The sequence below is a fragment of the Euprymna scolopes genome, chromosome 18, assembly GCF_053919585.1.
Source record: "Euprymna scolopes isolate OS-2025 chromosome 18, ASM5391958v1, whole genome shotgun sequence".
Taxonomy (NCBI): Eukaryota; Metazoa; Mollusca; class Cephalopoda; order Sepiida; family Sepiolidae; genus Euprymna; species Euprymna scolopes.
In genome coordinates, this window is record NC_136499.1 from 22,280,051 (window position 1) to 22,289,025 (window position 8,975).

General features: G+C 31.3%; 1 pseudogene; it reads right to left on the reverse strand.

Annotated features, from left to right (window-relative positions):
* Positions 1-1,680: 1,680 nt before the first annotated feature.
* Positions 1,681-1,817, reverse strand: LOC145298039 (U2 spliceosomal RNA; annotated as a pseudogene).
* Positions 1,818-8,975: the final 7,158 nt, after the last annotated feature.

Below are 8,975 nucleotides of genomic sequence, written 5' to 3' on the forward strand. Positions count from 1 at the left end.
TGTTGTCATATCTGGACTTGTACAACAACTATTAGTCTTTCCTTCTAAGGCAATTTCCGAAATAATCTCTTATCTAATATGTTCTACACTGTCCACGAAGCTCCAACCCCTGTCTCAACGCCACAATTTTGCAAATCTTTGCTTATTTTAAAAGTGCTTAAATGGAATGTGCTCCGACAAAGTTACTGCTCTGGTAACCCCGAAACCTAAATACACCCGATCAACTCAATAATCAGCTAAATTCCATCTTTTCACTGTTGAAGTATTCAGATGCCAGAAGTCCTTCTACTCTAATAGTTTCTTTTTATTCCTCGAACTGATAGACTTTGGAATTCACTCCCTACTCCCTTTTTCCTGCCATCCAAATATGCAGAAATTTAAATGTGTATGAATAAGCATCTCGCTGTACGACTACCCACTTAGGATGCTCCCTATAAATCAGATCCCTAAGTCAGAGTAACTTTTTACGTATAGTTGGTAGTATGCTTCCTTTGAAGAGGATAAAAGTTTACTTTGATGTTCCTGGTAGTCTTCAATCTTAGTCTTCAAAATATTTTCTTAGGCATGTGGCTTTAGACAATTCTTTTTTTTAAGACACATCCTTGATGCTTTACATCTAAGTTGTATTGCAGACATTCACCTCAAGATCTTTACACTCCTATATCGTTCTTTCTGAACATTGTCAAACCTCTCCCTACTACCTTTTTCTCACAGAAGAGATTTTTCGAGCCTATTTCTGCTTTATCATTATTTTTATGACAAGTGTTCCGCTGAGGTTCACTTTATACCCTTCTGTAAAGCATTCATGGCAAACGCTCGTCTACCTACAACCATTATCAACAATTTCTTTTACTCTGTATCTGTACTTAAGACTAAAGGAAAACTCCATAAGCAAATCTTTTTCCCCCTAGAATTGCTTGTCTGTGGAACACAATACCGCGAAGATACTTCACAACTGACAATAACATAGTCGCTTTCAAGTCCAGGGTAAACAAGTTCTTGTCGAGCCATCCTCGTAAATAATGCATTTCTACCCAATTTCGACAATTACCGATCATCACGGTGTTTTCTCACCTGATACTGATTAACTCTTATCCTGGAGGAGTATCTAGGCCTTGATAAGCGGTGACTCTATAGTAAGAAAAAATTATTATTTATATATGAACAATTTAATTATTAACGTCAATGGTTTTCTATGAATAGTTTAGTAACATATTTAGATAAATATTGACTACAAACGTTTCCTAAGCATAATTTCTTTCTCGTCATGTTTTTGCGAATACACGAATAACATAAAATAAAATAAGTGATGAAAAGTCCAAAAATAAGTGATGGAAAGTCCATAGAAATCTGATTTTTTTTTTTTACTTTAAATTTAAGAGAAAGAGAAAAAACACAGGAATGAGTAATCAATTAGAACAAGGCCGATAGCCATTAGTCGCATGCTCTCGTGTAATGAATGAATGCGCGAATGTAGGATTGACATGAAATTCTTAAAGATAAACTAAAATGACCGAAAAATGGACTGAAATGACTTAAATAAATAAAAAGTAAATGACTTAGAATGAATTGAATGATCTTAAGAATGACTTGAATGCTTAAAAATAACTGGAATCCTTCAAAAACAACTTGAATGATCTGGAGAATGACTTGAATGGCTTTGAGACTGACTGGTTGTAAAGTGGGTGATCATTTTATGTTAAATTAATACAGAAAAGTGATCCCCAACTTTATATCACAAAGTTACAAACATAAGTACAGCATGTAGTAAGGACAGATACTACACTCTGATCTTGGCCAAAAGGCCAAGAAAAGGTTATTTATTTGCTCCCCCACCGAGCAAATTAGGCACAAGGCTGATTTTTAATGTGAGGAGTGTAGGCGAAATGGGGACCAACTCCCCGGGGAGTAGGGGAGCTGGATAGTGACAATTGGTATGAAGGGTTTCCCCCACATATGGTCTTTGCTTGAAGTATCTGCCGACCAGATGGTATTTATTTGCTCCCCCACTGAGCAAATTAGGCACAAGGCCGTTTTTAATGTGAGGTAAAAACCAGCTCCCCTAAAAGTAGGCAAAAAGGGGGCACTCTGGTTACCAAAAATAATAATTGTCCCAGTATAGAGGGTTTCCCCTCCATTGACTGGTACAAATTATCTTAAGTGCAGCATCTGCCGGAACAGATGGTGTTTATTTGCTCCCCCACTGAGCAAATTAGGCACAAGGCCGACTTTTAAAGTGAGGAGTGAAGGGGAAATGGGGACCAACTCCCCGGGGAGTAGGGGAGCTGGATAGTGACAATTGGTATGAAGGGTTGCCCCTACATTGACCAAGGTCTTATATGTGGAGTTGCCCCCACATATGGTCTTTGCTTGCAGTATCTGCCGGAACAGATGGTATTTATTTGCTCCCCCACTGAGCAAATTAGGCACAAGGCCGTTTTTAATGTGAGGTAAAAATCAGCTCCCCTAAAAGGGGTCACTCTGGTTACCAAAAATAATAATTGTCCCAGTATAGAGGGTTTCCCCTCCATTGACTGGTACAAATTATCTTAAGTGCAGTATCTGCCGGAACAGATGGTATTTATTTGCTCCCCCACCGAGCAAATTAGGCACAAGGCCAATTTTTAATGTGAGGAGTGAAGGGAAGGGGAAGGGAAAAAGGGGACCAGCTCCCGAGAGGTGGGAAATGGGAGCTGGTTAAAGGTCAGGCATGTGGGGTTGCCCCCACATCTGGTCCTTGCTAGTCATAGCTTGCAGTATCTGCCGGAACAGATGGTATTTATTTGCTCCCCCACTGAGCAAATTAGGCACAAGGCCGTTTTTAATGTGAGGTAAAAACCAGCTCCCCTAAAAGTAGGCAAAAAGGGGGCACTCTGGTTACCAAAAATAATAATTGTCCCAGTATAGAGGGTTTCCCCTCCATTGACTGGTACAAACCATCTTAAGTGCGGCATCTGCCGGAACAGATGGTGTTTATTTGCTCCCCCACTGAGCAAATTAGGCACAAGGCCGTTTTTAATGTGAGGTAAAAACCAGCTCCCCTAAAAGTAGGCAAAAAGGGGGCACTCTGGTTACCAAAAATAATAATTGTCCCAGTATAGTGGGTTTCCCCTCCATTGACTGGTACAAATTATCTTAAGTGCAGCATCTGCCGGAACAGATGGTATTTATTTGCTCCCCCACTGAGCAAATTAGGCACAAGCCGTTTTTAATGTGAGGTAAAAACCAGCTCCCCTAAAAGTAGGCAAAAAGGGGGCACTCTGGTTACCAAAAATAATAATTGTCCCAGTATAGAGGGTTTCCCCTCCATTGACTGGTACAAATTATCTTAAGTGCAGCATCTGCCGGAACAGATACTACACTTTGAGATATTAAATCTTTTATTCATGTTAAAAAAATACAGAAAAAAAATCAACGATGAACAAAAAACTTAGGCACATCTTGGCCAAAAGGCCAAGAAAAGCTTAAAAAGCTAAGAACAGCATCGATTAACAACAGACCTTTGATCTTAACCAAAAAGGCCAAGCACAAAAGTGTTACGGACAAACCGACAGACCGACCGACAGACCGACCGACCGACCGACAGACCGACCGACCGACCGACCGACAGAGTGACTTATAGAGTCGTTTGCACGCGACTAAAAAGAAAATTAATGAAAAATAAAAAAAGAAAGAAAGAAAAAGAATGATGAATAAATTAACAAAGAAGAAAAGGGAGAAGAACGCGATGGCGAACATAATTAAGAATTAGGATTGAAAATTAAAAAGAATAAAGGAAATAAAAATGAACGTGAAGACGAAAAATGATAGAATACGAAGTGAAGAAGGATGGGTGAGGAGGAGGAGGAGGAGGAGGAGGAGGAAGAAGAAGAAGAAGAAAGAATGAAATAAGAAGAAAATAGAGATGTAAAATAAACAAAAAAAAAGAAAGAAGGAATAAAAAGATAAAAGAAAGCGTAAAGTAAGCAAAGTACGGAAATAAAAGCAGACGGAAAGGGACTCAAGAATCAAACGTAATACACGGAATTAAAATGAATAAAGAGATGTTAGAGATATGGAGAAAAAAGATGAGAAGAAGAATAAACAGATGATGATGATGATGATGATGATGATGATTTTGGTGATCCTAATGCTGCTGATGATGATGAGGAGGAGGATTCTGATGATGATGTTGATGCTACTGATGATGATTCTTATGATGTTAATGCTGCTGATTATAGTGATTTTGATGATCTTAATGCTGCTGCTTATGAGGAGGATGAGGAGGAGGAGGAGGAGGAGGAGGATTATGCTGATGATGCTGATGATGCTGATGCTGATTCTTATGATGTTAATGTTGCTGATGCTGATGATTATGCTTATAGTAATGATGATGATGATAATGATGATGATGATGATGTTAATGCTGCTAATGATGATGATTTTGATAATGTTAATGTTGCTACTGATGATGATGACGACGATAATGAAAATGACGATGATAACGATGATGATGCTGATGATGATTCTGATAATGTTAATGCTGCTTCTGATGGTGATGATGATGGTAACGATGATGATGCTAGAAGCTCTTCCTGTTATATATCACTAGTCTATATGTTTCCCCCCGAAAAACATGGCGAAGTAGCAATTGGTTAGCTTGACGTAACCAAATTTGATGTTATTTATCTTGACCGTCCATCTTTGTGCGATCGACAACACCTTTTAGTCCAGCCGGAATCGTGGAAAAAGGTCGGTCGACAAGTGACATCTCTTCTCAAATTTGACATAGCTATCGAGGTCACGTGATTTGATATCATCATCTGACCGTGCCTAATAAAGAATTGGTTCTTCCATCTTCCATTTATTATTTGTATTTTTTTTATTGGCAGGCTAAATCTAATTTGGCCGTGTCACTGTCGGGGGGCAAATGTCTTATCACTGTAAAGTGTTTGTTTGGCATGTTGGATTTGACCACAAGAAAATTGGACAATGTTCGGGAAAAGAGAAGAGAGATACGAGAAGAAATCAGGAGTGGGGGGTGGAGATGAAAATGGAGAAGCTGAGAAATTTATAGGTTTGGACAGAGTTTCAGTGAGGAAGATGTTGGCATCAACGAACGAGATTTGTAGTCTAGATTTATGCTACGAAAATATAAATAAAAAAGGTTATACAGAAGGAAAGCAACTAAAGTAAATGAGAAATAAAGAGAAAAGAGTAGAATTAAAGGGAAAAAGAAGAGAAGACAGAAAACTATAATAAAAAGATGATATAGTTTAAAAATAATAAAAAGAAATAATAAAAAGATGATATGGTTTAGAAATAATAAAAAGCAATAATAAAAAGATGATATGGTTTAAAAATAATATAAATAAATAATAAAAAGATGATATGGTTTAAAAATAATATAAATAAATAATAAAAAGATGATATGGTTTAAAAATAATATAAATAAATAATAAAAAGATGATATAGTTTAAAAATAATATAAATAAATAATAAAAAGATGATATGGTTTAGAAATAATAAAAAGAAATAATAAAAAGATGATATGGTTTAAAAATAATATAAATAAATAATAAAAAGATGATATGGTTTAAAAATAATAAAAGTAAATAATAAAAAGATGATATAGTTTAAAAATAATAAAAGTAAATAATAAAAAGATGATATGGTTAAAAATAATAAAAATAAATAATAAAAAGATGATATAATTTTAAAATAATAAAAATAAATAATAAAAAGATGATATAGTTTAAAAATAATAAAATAAATAATAAAAATAAATAATAAAAAGATGATATAGTTTAAAAATAATAAAAATAAATAATAAAAAGATGATATAGTTTAAAAATAATAAAAAATAAATAATAAAAAGATGATATAGTTTTAAAATAATAAAAATAAATAATAAAAATAAATAATAAAAAGATGATATAATTTAAAAATAATAAAAGTAAATAATAAAAAGATGATATAGTTTAAAAATAATAAAAATAAATAATAAAAAGATGATATCGTTTAAAAATAATAAAAATAAATAATAAAAAGATGATATTATTTTAAAATAATAAAAATAAATAATAAAAAGATTATATAGTTTAAAAATAATAAAAAGAAATAATAAAAAGATGATATAGTTTAAAAATAATAAAATAAATAATAAAAATAAATAATAAAAAGATGATATAGTGTAAAAATAATATAAATAAATAATAAAAAGATGATATAGTTTAAAAATAATAAAATAAATAATAAAAATAAATAATAAAAAGATGATATAGTTTAGAAATAATAAAAAGTAAATAATAAAAAGATGATATAGTTTAAAAATAATAAAATAAATAATAAAAATAAATAATAAAAAGATGATATAGTTTAAAAATAATAAAAATAAATAATAAAAAGATGATATAGTTTTAAAATAATAAAAGTAAATAATAAAAATAAATAATAAAAAGATGATATAATTTTAAAATAATAAAAATAAATAATAAAAAGATGATATATTTTAAAAATAATAAAATAAATAATAAAAATAAATAATAAAAAGATGATATAGTTTAAAAATAATAAAATAAATAATAAAAATAAATAATAAAAAGATGATATAGTTTAAAAATAATAGAAAATAAATAATAAAAAGTTGATATAGTTTAAAAATAATAAAAAGAAATAATAAAAAGATGATATAGTAGGAAGCAAGAACTGTACGAAAGATGAGAGGCGTATAATGAAAATGTTTTAAAATTAAAGAACGAAGAAGGAAATAATAAAAATAAAAATATTTTTTTAATCTTTTATGGAAATCGCTCGGGACAAGGTATGGGGCAACTTGATGTAAGCAGCTAAGAAGAATGAAAGCTGGTTATTACAAAGACAAGAGATGCCTATAAAGATAAACAGATTAGATAAATAACATGAGGGAAATTGAAGAAAGAAAATTGAAAGGAATTAAAAAGAGAAAACAATAAAGATAAAAAATATAAGGTAATAAGTAAATTAATGGAAAGGACGGGCTGGATATGGAAAGAAATGAGAATCGAAGAGATCGTAATGAAGACGGAAAAATAACAAAGAACTAAAATGAATGAAGACAGAAGGAATACCAAAGGGGAATAAAAAAAAATGTAAAGGAAACAAAATCAAGTAAGTAAAGAAGAAATAAAGGATGCAAAACAGAAAGAACTAAAATAAAAATGGAACGATAGAAAAAAAATACCACAGAAAGCGAGGAGGCAGCAGAGAAAGAAAAAAATATAAAGAAAAATAAACAGATAGAAAAGTAGAACAGATAAAAAAAGAAAAAGGATGAGAAAGAAAAGGAGACTGAAATCATAAAGAAAGAGATTTAATTTAATTGAAGGATGAGATGAAATTATGGAAAAGTTAAAGAAAAAAAAAACAGTAAAAAATAAATAATCGTTAATTACCAGAAATAAATCTTTCTCACAAAAAAGGAAACAAAGAAAGAAAGAAAGATGAGAGAAAAGAGTCGATTTAGAAAACGAGAAAACTTTAAAATATTTTAGATCTTCTACAAAAAGGAATTCTCGATGCTTTGTTAAGATTTGGGTAAATTCCGAGATAAACACAATATTTTCAGTAAACAAATAAGTTTGAGTGTAAAAATTAATCCACAATTCTTAATCTAAAACAAAAATTATCAAAGTGCCACCCTAATCCCAACATTCGTATTAGTAACGCACAGGCGGTGTAGCATAAAATGATCAAGGCGTTAAGGTGCATTAAAAAAAAGTTATATTTTTAAACAAAATTTCTATGACAAAATCTAATTGATATACACTTAAAAAGATATTTCTGATTTATTAAGAATGAGCCTTTTTATGAAATTATTCATCCTCATGAGTTATCATGGTTATAAATCGGGATTAAGGAGTTCGAATTCAAAAGGCAATAAACGACATTTTTTAAAATACGAAACTATCACTACAAAGAATAATGATTTTAACACTCATCCACACTCCAAAATATTTGTATAAACGATACCGGTATATATTTTTCTTTTTTCTTTAAGTAAAATAAGCTATTAATTCAGCCATTCATTAATTCGTTTGTTTTTTTTTTTTTTTGTTTTTTTGCTTTTGTTTTTTTTTAAGGTCTCAATTTTAACAAATTAGATTCATCCTGTTTGGCATTCGACCCGGTGCCTCCTAAATAGGAGGCCGTGTCAGTAAATATAGTGTGGACTTCTGACGTCACAGCTGAAGTCCAACGATCACGTAGCTGCAGTAGTGAATTTTGAGTCAGATAGTTGAAAATTATTTTTTAGCGTTTTTAAATTTATTCAACAAATATTTTTTTGCAAAAATTTTGTCTACTGTTCCTTTAATATAAAATTGCAGTATTATCCATATATAAGAGATCTTTAAGATTTTTCGGTATCGGGAGTCATTAAACATAGCAAACATCCAGTATCGACCATAAGTGTTCATTTCTTTCTTCTAAATGTATTAAATTTCACCAAAACATTTTTTTGCATAAAATGAAGATTTCAAGTTTACTATTTTTTTCTTTTTTGTATATTTAAAAAAGTAAAGCTTGTCCTTGTTCAAAGGTATAAGTCAAACGAACATAATTCCTATTAAAAAAACATATAAACTAAAGCTGACATATTTCCCAATTTTTTTTTTTTTTTTTTTTTTTTTTGCATCAATAAGTTTTATAACACTTATAAGTCCATTTATTCATCAGTTTTTGATATTTATGTAAAATACGTGTTGAAATAACGTTATCATTCTTAACTACATTATTCAACATATTCTTTGGTCCTGGATATGACCTTAAACTATATCCAGTGGTGAGGCCCCAACTTGTGGACTTTGGGGAGTGTGGAGCCACCCTTTAATTGCCATTGCTCCCAGGTCAACTCTGACCCGGAGTGGTAGTACCTGTTAGGGTCCCAACTATGGTTTAAATAGAAACCGACTTGAAAACAACAAATATATTCTATTTGAAAAATCTTTGGATTCGGC